We start from the raw sequence: 12,636 nt of genomic DNA, 5'->3' as shown, positions 1-12,636 counted from the left end.
CAGGTAAGTAAAATATGACATATATGTAAAAACAACACTTACTAACTGTAAGACCCTTTGTTTCCATACCTTAAAGTGTGTGACTGTGAAAATTTTTATTTAGTAACTATAAGATCACATGTCCTCAACTTAAACATTGTTTGTAAAACTGCAAGGAAAGCTAACTCTGTTATTAGCTTAAAGAATGATATCATTAAATATTTTATGTAGAAGGATAATTTATGTTAGATAAACTTGATACCCAATATCTTCTTGGTAGCAGAATCACAGTCTTTCCCAAGTTCAAGTTGATAGCAAATAGATGGAAATTGCCTTCTTACCAACTCTATTGCTTTCTTGATTAATGCAAAAGCACAATGAACACCACTGGGAAATGAAGTTTCATTAGAATAAAATCTTCTAAGTCCACCAAAGGAGCAGGAAAAAAAAAAATTCTTCTAATGATAATTATTTGAAAGACAAAATTTTCTACAGTATGATGATCCAGCATGTATAAAATATTATCAGATGCAGATGAATAATATAATTCCTCAAAAGAGGAAGGAAAATTTCCATGGCTCTCCTGACTTGTTTCTGTATCCTTTGCCTACATGCCCTGTAAAGTACGAAGTGTGTAAAGCTTCCCCTTTTAGCCCAAGGAATCTATTATATATTGGTTATAATATCCTTTAGTATAGCTATTGAACCTCTATAACGATATTAGTCTTTGTATGTTGAGAAGATTTATATAAAAGTTTTTTTTAAAAGCGCACCTTCAATTAGGTGAATCTTCCAATTTCATTAGTGTTTTGAAAACTATCCCTTTCAATTCCTTTGTGCATCGTATGAACTGTAGCACAAGAACAGTAGCAATCAATGACAGTATCTTTTTTGTTCCATTTGGAACCAAGGAAGAAGAAAAAGGAAGCAACATTACCATTTAAATTATTTCTTGACAACAAAAATGGTACTTTCTGCAAAGTACTTTAAACCAGCATTTGCCTAATGCCAGTTAATTGCTTCACCATGGAACCACTACTGGGGAGGGAATTCACTTTAGTGGTTTGTCAAACATGCGCCTGGGTTTCACACTTTAACTTGGTAATGGGTTATTGGGAATTTTGCAGTTTGTGTTTGGTTGGGTTCTAATCTACTTCTGGCACTGATTAAATACAGCACTAACCAAAACCTCTTGCCCTAAGTAATTACAGCTGATCCTTTGGTGCCAAAAGCATTTTCCTTTTCACTGGATGTTCTTTGGTCTAAGTGCAGCCTTCACTTACAAATTACAGATTTCCAGAAGGAAGGAAGTAATTTCTGCTGTGAGCAAGCAATGAGAGGTATGAGACTCCAAAAGGTATATCTAGGGGGAAATAATATTCAGATGTGATTGTGCTTGTTATTAGGGCAAATTTAAAAATAGACTAAATAACAGAAAAATCTTGAAAGCTGGCCTAAAGGAAAAAAAAAGGAAAAGTTGCATGTTAGAGTTTTGCAATGATAAGCATTCCACACAGAAAGCATTCTTTAGAATACAACCAAAGTGATTTACTTACTGTAGTAAACCCCTTCAGTGTTGCCAAATCATGTATGATGTTCATTGAAAATGAAGAAAATTCTGTGAAATCTGTCAGTAAAGATTGATTTTAAGAGCACTAAAATGTTAAGCATGGAGCAACAATATGGAAACACAAGCTTAAGATTTATGAGTTATCAGAATAGAAGTATTACATACTGCCACACATTCTTGGTCGTGGTTCAGTGTGTTATGCTGGCTTGATAATAAAGATGTGTGTAAAATTAAGCCATGACAAGAAGGTAACAGCTGGCTTGGGTGAAAAGGAAATAGAGGAACTCATCAGTGCCAAATTTGAATATTCATTCTTTCTCTGAAAAAAAAAAATTTCCAATACATGTAAAGCAATTGACTTTCCTTGGTGGAGAGCTGAGCCTGCCATAGAATTTGAGCAATCTATTAAAATAATAATTTCATTGGACAGCTGCTCTTCAAATGCTGTTTCAAACTCTGGTTGAAACAGAAGCATGCAAGCTTACAGGAGGAGAAGCAAGATCGTCAGGGGAGTGGACAAATATTATTTCATTACACGTGTACCCAAACATCTTCATTATTCTTCTTTTGGAATAAAAGCAGAATATAGCCGTAATTTAGAGTTTTAACAAATATATGTGTCATTTATTTTTAATGCCTGAAAAGTGAAATTTCCCTGTCCTTTACCTATATCCCAGGTATCACATGAAAAACTGAAAAAGGAATTTGGTGGTTTCATGTTCTTATTCAATTTACTCTTCTGCAAACAGCACTGATTCCAAATAAAAAAAAAAAAAATCACAGATATAATCTTTTAGAGTCATCAATGCCACCATCAGTTTGTGAGAAGTACTAGAATTAAAAAGAATATGTAAACCAGAAGTACACACTGTCCTTGCTAAGAACAGAGATGCTATAAAAAACAAAGGTTTTCAAAAATGGAACAATGAAACGCCTGAAGAAGTTAAAGTGTTTCCACTAGGGAAAGAAAGGTTTGCACAAATAAGAAGCACTTTCCTTCTTTCCTTGAGGGAGGTGCTGTATCATTGCAGTCATCAGAAAGAAATCCCCAAACGAATACATTAAAACTAAGCAGCACTGATGAAAAGGAAGAATAAGAAAAGACATCATTGCTGGAACGAAAATATTATCTGTCATCTTACTTATTTTAATCAATTTCAACATTGGATGGACAGATGAGTCATGTGAAGACTTTGCATTTCACCTCTGCAGCATTTTATCTTACCTAAGAAAAAATATAAAAAGGAGCTGAAAATAACTAAAAGTGCCAGGGACTTCACAAAACATGTGGGATAGTAAAAACCTGGAATCACATATTTTAAGATATTCTCTTGAGTTTTAAGTGTATTTCTCAGGCAAGGAGTTCCTGTGAGTGAAAGTAAAAGGGGTTGGAATTGATCTTTCCTTTCCTACCTAACCTTTTACTAATGTTTTCCAGTGGTGATAATGAGCTTTTCTGTGACACAGCCATACCTGGATTCTGTTTGTGGGTGCTTCAGAGTGCTAGAAGTGCCAGCTATGTTTTTTTCACTTTTTAGTGAAAAAGATTCAAATACCTTTGAGAAAAATCACTGCAGCAGCAACAGCTACAGGAGAACGCAAAATCTTCTAGGAAGGCCAGATGCCTTAGAATAAAATACTGACAGATTCTGTAAATATTTGTGTGTAAATTGTAAATACAGTCCTAAAAATGTAACGGTTTAATAATTTGTTTATATTTAATTAATATAGCAATTACATGACTCATAGATGCTACTTAGTTCCAGCCTCAGCTGTGACTTGTTTGTTCACATCCACTGCTCCAAATGTAACATCTGTAGTGAACGCTCTAGTCACATTTCTAGGAAATAAAAACAGGAACACAACAGTTAGGAAAAAACTGGGATTTAACAGAAATGATTAGACACTGTTAAAACATTTTATGTGTATGAAGCAAAGGATAAAAAAAACCCAAAATATTCTGTGCAACTGAAAACAAAATTTATTTCTGGAGAATGCTCAGCTTAAGAAAAAGGATCAAAATGCATTGCCTTCCATGGTGTGAAATACTCATCAAAACTGAACCGTTCCTGTTTATGATGTTCTAGCATATTCATTATTATGTCATGAACGGTACAAGTTATGCATGATGTCTCTCATTTTGTTGGGATGCTTCTCTACCTGGTTTTGAGGTAGGTAGTCCTGAGAAAACGAGATATTTAGAACAAAACCTTGTTAACTAATTTAATTGCAGCCTGGCAGTTTTTTTTCTAGAAGGAGAAAAAAAATCACTTAAATATTTATTTAATAACAATATAGTGAATATTAATTATTTTGTAAGGACAGAGAATGACAACAATAGATTTAATAGAGGTAGTCCCAAGGCCTATTCCCAAAGAGGTTAAAGAAAGTCTACAAGGTTTCCATTTATATATTACATTCTTTAAAATATCATTGACTTTCCCTAATGCATTTTTAGATAAGAAGACAAACCAGAAAGGCTGCAAGCACAACAGAAATTTTCAGCTGAGAAGAACAGAGAACCAAGCTGTTTGCAGAATGAACCGTGCACAAAGCGAGAGATGAGGCACAAGTATTTCCTAGGATAAAACTTCCATTTTAAATACACCACAGAACTGTCAAGGCAGAGGCATAGCTACAGTGAAATTCATTTATCTTTATCTGTACAACTGTTTAATACTAGATGGTATCTCAATACACATATCCATGGAAAATCCACTAACTGAAGAGAAAAGAAAAAAACATGAATGGCACTCCAGGGAAATTGATATTTAATCTGCATGCCATGACATATCCATGAGAAGGAGCTATGTTTTCTCTCCTTTTAAACTCTTTAGATGGAAGTGGGGAATACCAAACTAGTTAGACAAATTTTTGTTCCTAGGCTACCCAAAGAATAACCACATTGATTCATTATGGGTATTCATAGCTTAAAAGGTTAGAAAGGATCAAGAGGCCATTTAGCATGATCTCCTCTATAACACATTACATTTATTTTCTAAAGCAAAGCTTGATAACAGCCAGCCAGACTGGATTTCAGAGAAGGCGAGTTCATAATTTTCCCTGGCTAACTGTTCCAAACCTCACTTGGTAAAACTGCATGTATTTTTTTCTCTTTTTTAGCTTTCATTTGCAGACCTTGCTTCTTAGTTTATTTCTGCAATGACATTAAAAAAGCAATTTGATAGGTCTAATAATACAAACAAGGTACAGAAATGACCCAAGATACACGTGATGTGGAATCACCTCCCATTTTGCAGACAGAGGTCAATATGTGCAGGCCAAAGCACAGACAGAGATAACTCAAAATAGGAGATGTGCCAACTCAGGTCAACTTTCTAAGTCCTACAGGAGCAAATACATCCTCAGAGATAGTTACAAGGCCTTCTACCAATCACAGCAAGCCTAAGTTTATGGTTTAGTTGCTTTATGACAAGAATGATTACAAACAATTATCCTCTAACAAAAAGGGAGAAATTAAAAGGAAAACAATCATAAGCTTACTGAAGTCTCTTGTGTAACTACATTTCCTCCAGGCACAGAACTTTTGCTTCCTAACAAGATGTTATTTTAAGATTGTGCTTTAACAAATCTGCATGTTTTCATTCAGTGCTTTTTCCTGTTGCCATAGTGAAACAGAAGCTGGCATATGAAAGGAGATACAGCCATTCTGAAAACTCAGTGCAGTGACATAGGTGATTTCGATCACCACTGCAGAAGATGGAGATTAATTTCCAACACTTACTACAAAAATATCCTAAGAAAACCCCAAAACAGAAACTAGCTTTAATTATCTCATTAAAGCCTATGATTTCCAAAACGGTAATTTAATTAGTGTATAGAGGGACTGAAACGAAATGCTAAAACAGAAACTACTATTTGTTTTTGATGCAGCATAAGGAAAAATGAAACTATAATATGAAATGTCAAACTTTTAATAATTCCTTAATTTCTGGCAAAACTTGATGAATGGTATCAAATGTATGGTCCAAATGAGTTCTAGTAAAAAGAAGTTTCCCAACAAAGACGTGAGCAAGGAGTCTGTAACTGGACAATTGTAAATTTTCTGGCAGGCACTAAGCCACGATATTCAACATACTGGTGCATCTCGGTCCATTTGTTAAGCTCCATCACTCTGACTGATAGCTTTTTGGTATTACCCATTCTTTTGATTCAACACTTTTCTTTAACCTATGAAAGATTTTCCCAAGCTAAGTAATTTAATCTCTACAGACTGAAAGCTTAGCCAATATTCTCTTAAATGACATGACTACATTGAAATACTGCTAAGTGGCACAACAAAAGACATGAGAGAAACTAAGATTAGTGTTGCACATCTTCATTGCTAATTAAGTGGTTTCAGATTCTGAGATCGAAGGAGCTACATCAAAGGCAAAGTACAATAGTATTTTATAGCTCCAGTGATGAGTTTTCCATTGATAAAAGCTTCAAATCCACAAACAGCAGCTTTATTATCCAAAGAAAAGATATATTTAGTTTCAATTGATTTACTGTTTTAATTGGTGTAAGGCTGTAACATCACTACCTGAAATTAGTATTTTTTGTGCAATATTTAAATTGTGATTAAAACATCAACACTTTCAATGTAACATTGCTTTTCACTACAAAATGTCAATCAGCATGCCACACTTAGAACTTCTGGTTGTACTTGAGAAATGAAGGTATAATATTCATCAGTGCTTGACAAATAGACATCTCCAGAAATATATAAGGAGGTGTAGAACTTGTAATCTCTAAATCATTAATCAAATTTCTTCCAGAAGAAGAGGAAAACATGACCTAAAGGTTGTTTGATACACTGGCAGAGCTGGAGGTTTCAAGCTATTGCCTACAAAAGACATTACCACTGCAGTATGTCTATAATAGCACAAAAACCAGTATGTGCTTTGTGAAGCTACTTTGGCACTGAAATCCCTGGAATACAAATTCTTGTGCAGAGACACATGTGACAGATTTGTTGAAGCCATAGCTCCAGCATGATCAAGACTGCTTGGGGCAGGATGTAGTTGAAAGGGGAGGAGATTGTGGAATTATGTTGCAGGATTGGAAAAGACTTGTGACTTGACAGAATGTGTTCTTAGGGAATATGTACTAAAAAACAAGTTAGCCTGCTTGGCTAACTTTTATTAGCTTATTTTCAGGTTAGAATAGCAACTTCTTCTGGAGTCATTGATATTTTCCTTGTAACAGCTAACTTAAGTTGTCTAACCAAAGTCAAAACCAAAACATGAATACATTTCCAGAAACCTTCTATCATCCTAGGTATTTCATATGGTTTACAGTTCAGCCAAGGAGGTCTTTCAAAGGGCACAGAATGCATATACTGCTGCAGAAAGTTTCTCTACAACAGTCACTTGATTCCACATAGGCAGAAAACAGACTTAAAATAAAGCCAAGCCCTTCACTGACCAAAGAGCTTTAGGTATTTGTTTGACTATAAATCTCTAAAAATAAAAACTATTTCTACTCAGTTTCAGGACTTGCCTTCATTTAGAGATTGAATTCCCCCCCCCGTCCCCCCCCCCCTTTTTCTTTCTTTTTAATTTTTATTTAACCAAATAATAGCATTTTGACTAAAAAATAGCTTAACAAATGGATTATTTTTTCAGGGCTGAGTTATGAAAAAGGACAACAAATAGTATACTCTACCTGGGCTACAAAACCTATTTATCCTTGCCATGATAAACACCTTCCAGAGGGAATGGATTTCCCAGTCTCTCCTGAAGACCATTTTTTACAGGATTCAATAGATTTGCACTTGGTAATGCATAGGCTAAATAAAAAGTTTCTGAAATATTAGAAAGCTATTTTTTGAAATATACACTAGGGAAGGATGATTGAAACTAATCCTATATCAATGGCTCACATTCATTTATGCAGTTCAGGACACAAAAGTAACAGTTTCTATAATGAAAACCTGTGCTGTGCACCGCTGAGCTGTAGGCTGTCTGCCTAAGGGATCATGAGCTCAGGATAGTTCTTTAAGCTCTTACAAGGTCTTTGTTTAGAATGTTTCATTTGAATTATTTAAAGACCATCTGATGATTTATGTAAAAGTACTTCCTTTGCTTCTCTTGAAACATGCTGTGGCAGGAGTTGCAACTGTTGTTGGTAATTATGCCTGTAGGAAATCTGTTAAACAGATGCTACACAGATGCCACATGGTAACCACTAATTTGGTAACATCCCCAAACAAACGACAAATTATTTTTTATTATGTTAGCTTCAAACAAGTACCCAAAAAAGAGTTCTGATAAGCATTTATGAAACTCAAGGAGCAAGTCAATATACAAACAGAAAAAAATTCTTACTAGCATACTGTAAATTACATTATAAATGTAAAATGACGACGACTGTGTCCATCCTAATTGCAGGCTGAAATGGTTTTATTTGATCTTCAGCAAGGCAAAACTTCTGGATATCCTTTGCCAAAAGGAAGAGGTATCTCTGCCAGAATCTATGGAATTTATATTACAATTGCAATAAAAGAGGGAAATTTGTGTTTGCTCTGTACTTACAAGAATGATGTAGCTGTCAAAGTTCTGACTGTCTCTCACCTCTCCAGAGGGCCTGGCAGCTTGGGCTCAGTGCCAGCCTTGTCAGCACAGCTGTGGAGCCTTGAAAGATTGCTGTGAGAGGACTGCAAATTCCTGCCCCTCATTTGTTCACGTGCCTTTGAGCTTAGGCTCTTACCCATGCTTTCTCAGCTGAACTATGTTGCCAGTATGTCTGCATCCAGCCTTCCACCTCCCTGGTTCTGTCCCAGATCCTCATGGACTCAAGTTCCCGGTTTGATCTTGGACCTGCAGACGAGCCACCATGAGGAGGCCAAACAGACTGACCCTGGCTACTATCACTAGCACTCACAGCCACCTGCTCTTCCTATTTGAGTACTGCACGATCAGAGCCACTGCCAGTCCTCCCCAGCAGACTGAACGTTTCCTCGCTAGTTTCTGCAAAGACAAGGCAATGGAATGATTTGCAGCACAGTAACTCTGTGATCTCCTGACTGACTGAACTCCTACCCACCTTAAAAATGAAGGAATGGACACAGGAGCTGAGGGGGAGCTGTGGGGCAGTCCCTTGGAGACTGCCCTAGGCAGACCAGCTGTGCTTAGGCCAACTGGAAGGTGTTACCTGTTTAGATATGCTGGGTAATTTCTTGCTCTGACAATCCAGGAAGCCCAGGGAACTCCCCTGAGCAGTTTATGCTGTAGGCGAAGGAGGAGACCAAACTGTACATGGATTGGTAATTTTAAATAATCTCTGGAAACTGTTCTGGCGTATGCAGGAAAGGAAAAGGTACACAGCACAGCCTATGCATGTAGGTACAACAGCTCAGATATATTTTGCATATAGTTTAAGATAATAAACAGAAATTGATGATGTATATGCTGGAGTATTTGCTAGGGCCAGCTGGAGGATGATTATAACAGTTCCCTGATTCTCCTTTGATCCAGCTGAGGATGCCCTCGTAATGACTGCATTGGAAGCTCTTGTCACCATTTGGAGAGCAAATGGTCCTCCTGATGAAAGCACTGAATTCCCCCCATGAGTGTTACTCTATTAAGATTCCAATAAATTTTTTTTTTTTCAAACTTACAGCCTGTGACTAGTTATGCAAAACATCCTGTCAATTTATCTAGTGAGTATGTTCAAAACTGGTGTACCACAGGGGTTTCAAGCAATATGGAAGCTACCTGCCACAGGTCCTATTTTCTAGATAACAACTTTTCGGAAACGATGTAGTCTATGTCAGTTTGGTGATGTCCAACTTGATAGAATTCCATCAGCATCTTTTATAGTGCCTCATCACCAGTTCCCTCATCCAGGTGCATTTTTAACTTGGATTTAACTTTTAACTTCGTTTTTTAAACTTCATTTAACATTTTTAACTTATTAACTTCTTCTTTGCTCACCTTTAAGAGATTGTTAAACCGAAAGCTATTGCAAAATTGCAGAAAGAGCACAAAACAATAAATACTGAAAATGGATCATTTAATTCCACACTGAAATAAAACTTTAAGTCTTATTAGTGCAATATCCATGAAATATATTATTGCAGCTAGAATATGAAAACACTATTTAACAGTTGGATATTATTCTGCCCTCATACTGGGCTACTTGCAAAGTATCTCAAGCAGAGCTAAGAGACAGTAAAATAACCTCCCTGAAATAAAGTGGAATATAAATCAGATTGAAAGATAGTAACATGGTGTTGATTCATATGGTCAGCTTCAATGTATTGATGAAATAACATAAGGAAGATAATAAATTTCTTACTAAATATTTAAGTGCACCAGATAATCCTAAAACACACATAAAGTGCAACCTACAGGTGAAATGAAAGAAATGAATACTCTATTATTTTGCCCTCTCAAGGCAAGAGGAAAAAGGCAAAATGCTCTTTAATTTACATGAACCACAGGCAGCAGCTAGTAAAATGCTGACATAAGAGACTGCATAGCAATGTCTTACTGCAGTTCAGTATTTATCCAAGAACTAGTCTCTGTCTCTCAAATGCCTTTGGGACAAAATGAAAGGTTAATCTAACTGAACAACATCCTACTTCTTAATTATTGTGTAAATTTTGGTTTTTTACTGAGATTTTTTTCCTTCAATACAAATGCTATTTCTCTTGTAAATTATTTATATAGCGAAAACTGTTTTATTGTATTCTTACAGATTGATGCATTGAGAATCAGAATCTTTTATGTCTCTACGGTTCAGTTCTTGTAAAAGCTACCAATGATTGAATGTTATTTACCAAATATTTATCAAATTGCACCTACCTGAAATATGTTTGGAATCTTATTATACAAACAATGCACATCATAAAAAACATTTACCACAAATAGCATTTCCTTGTGTCTTTGCTGATTTATGCAAAGTAGACATTACGGTTTCTTAGTACATTTATACACTATTGCTCATGTACTCCTTACTCACCAGAACCCATATAAATATGTATTATTTCCACATCTAAAAGTGAAAGGAATACTCTTCTGCCATAGCAATTGAGGAACAGCATCAAAAGTGAGTTTCATATAATAAGATTTAGGTGAAGTCATTCCAGAATTGGGGACACTCTACTGGCAAAGCTCTTCCAATTTAAGACTAACATAATTTTGCCTTCAGTTATAACAGAGATCAACAACATTCTTGCCTGAAACAGTGATTTTCTTCTTCTTGTTAAGTCATAGCTGTTTGTTAGGTCACAGGAACTCAAATTACATGAATAAAGATTATCCTCTTCAATGTTTAGATAGCAGAGTAAAAGAATTGAGGTATGTGGGAAAGGTGGATAGGCAGTTACTCTTAATAACAGCTGTAATATCCAAAGGTCTTCAGCAGTAGCTGTGTGTTAGTTACATGTCATCTGATAATGCAACTATAATTAAAGGACTATAATTAAAACTATTTTTCCATTACAAGAGAATGGCTGACTGAAGGATGGTTGAAACCTGCTGCATGCACTGCCTTCTGTGATTATCTTCTTATGTGACTTGATTTATCTCATGAAAGGGAGCCTAAGAATTGTGTAAATTGCTGAAAAACAAAAGAGTCATCTTCCCTAGGGAGGTACAGCATGGTTTTAATGTCATTACTCTAAAGCAAAATTTGAGATAAAAGTCTCTGAAGCAAGGATTGGAACAGACTGCATGGGAAGTGGTTGAGTCAACATCCCTGGAAGTATTTAGAAGATGTGTAGATGTCACACTTAGTGACACGGTTTAGCAGGACACTTGGCAGAGTTGGGATGGTTGGACTTGATGATCTCAAAGGTCTCCTCCAACCTAAACAATTCTATGATTCTATGGATTTGCTGAAGTACAGAAGTAACAAAAGTGTAATTATGAATCCCAATCTGAAACAGAATATACATGTTTGCTGGGAAAAAATTACTTCTAACAGCATTTACATATTCACTCTCACAGAGTAACAAGAATTAACTTACATCATTTAGGCTTATGTTATTTACTGATTCAATTAGTAAACTATCCAGGCCCTTCACTGAACTACCAGGTACATGGACATAACAGTCTGCAGACCCCAAAATCTTAAATTAACAATAACATAACTAAAAGCTAATTCAGGGATGTGTTTCTTTATTCAGAGTTTCCCCTCTCCAACAAAGAGAGAAGAACAACAGCATGGCAATTTTAGCCAGAGGAAAAAACCCTTCCTGGTTCTTTTGTGGAGAGAGAATACTGTTCTTCATTTCTTTATATGACATTTAAGTACTAGAGCGTCACATGCATTAAAAATGTAAATGGACTATTTTCATTTAAATATTAAATCAAGATATGATCTCTACAGTTCTTGTTTCTCTACATGAAGGTAAAACTCTACAACACTTGCATCACTTGGTATTTTCCTTCTGAAATCTCAGAAATAAGTATGGCACTTACTTTGTGATTAGGCACAAAATTGACTACTGTTTTCTTTTATGGATGCTTTCAGCCTACTCTTCTCCGGAATATGTAAGAATTTCACTATAATAAAGAACACACAGTTTGCAAAGATTGCCACTGCCATCCTGTTAAAAGAAAAAAGATATTTTTTTTTGGCTGAGGAAACTTCTGTTCCTTGTTCCCACTATCTACCTAAGTAGTCGCTCATATTCTTGCAATTTAAGGGAGTTCCAAAACAAATCCCATTTTATCAGCACGGTAATCAAACCCACTCCAAACATATCTTAATCAGTTTTATTCATTCTGTTTAATTATGTGGAAAATTTAGTGTGACCTACATTTTCAGTAAAAACATGGCTTGAACTAAGTGCAAACTCCTGTCTTAATCTCTTGCTGCTAATACATGCTCTTAGTAATGTGGAATTACCTTAATTTGAACTGGAACAACCTTGCCTTCAGTTCTCCTTTCACACAGAACCATTATAAAATAACTCTGTTTCAAGAATGCAAATAGCATTTCATGTTTCCACTCACTGATTTATAATCTGCAACTATTTAAAAAAAACCCCAAACCTACTGCACAACATCTAAAATGAACTTTGGAAAACTGATTGAGACTAAACCCAATGCAGCAAGCACACAACACATGTC

This window comes from Corvus cornix, chromosome 1, assembly GCF_000738735.6.
Source record: "Corvus cornix cornix isolate S_Up_H32 chromosome 1, ASM73873v5, whole genome shotgun sequence".
NCBI lineage: Eukaryota > Metazoa > Chordata > Aves > Passeriformes > Corvidae > Corvus > Corvus cornix.
This window is presented reverse-complemented; position numbering follows the sequence as displayed.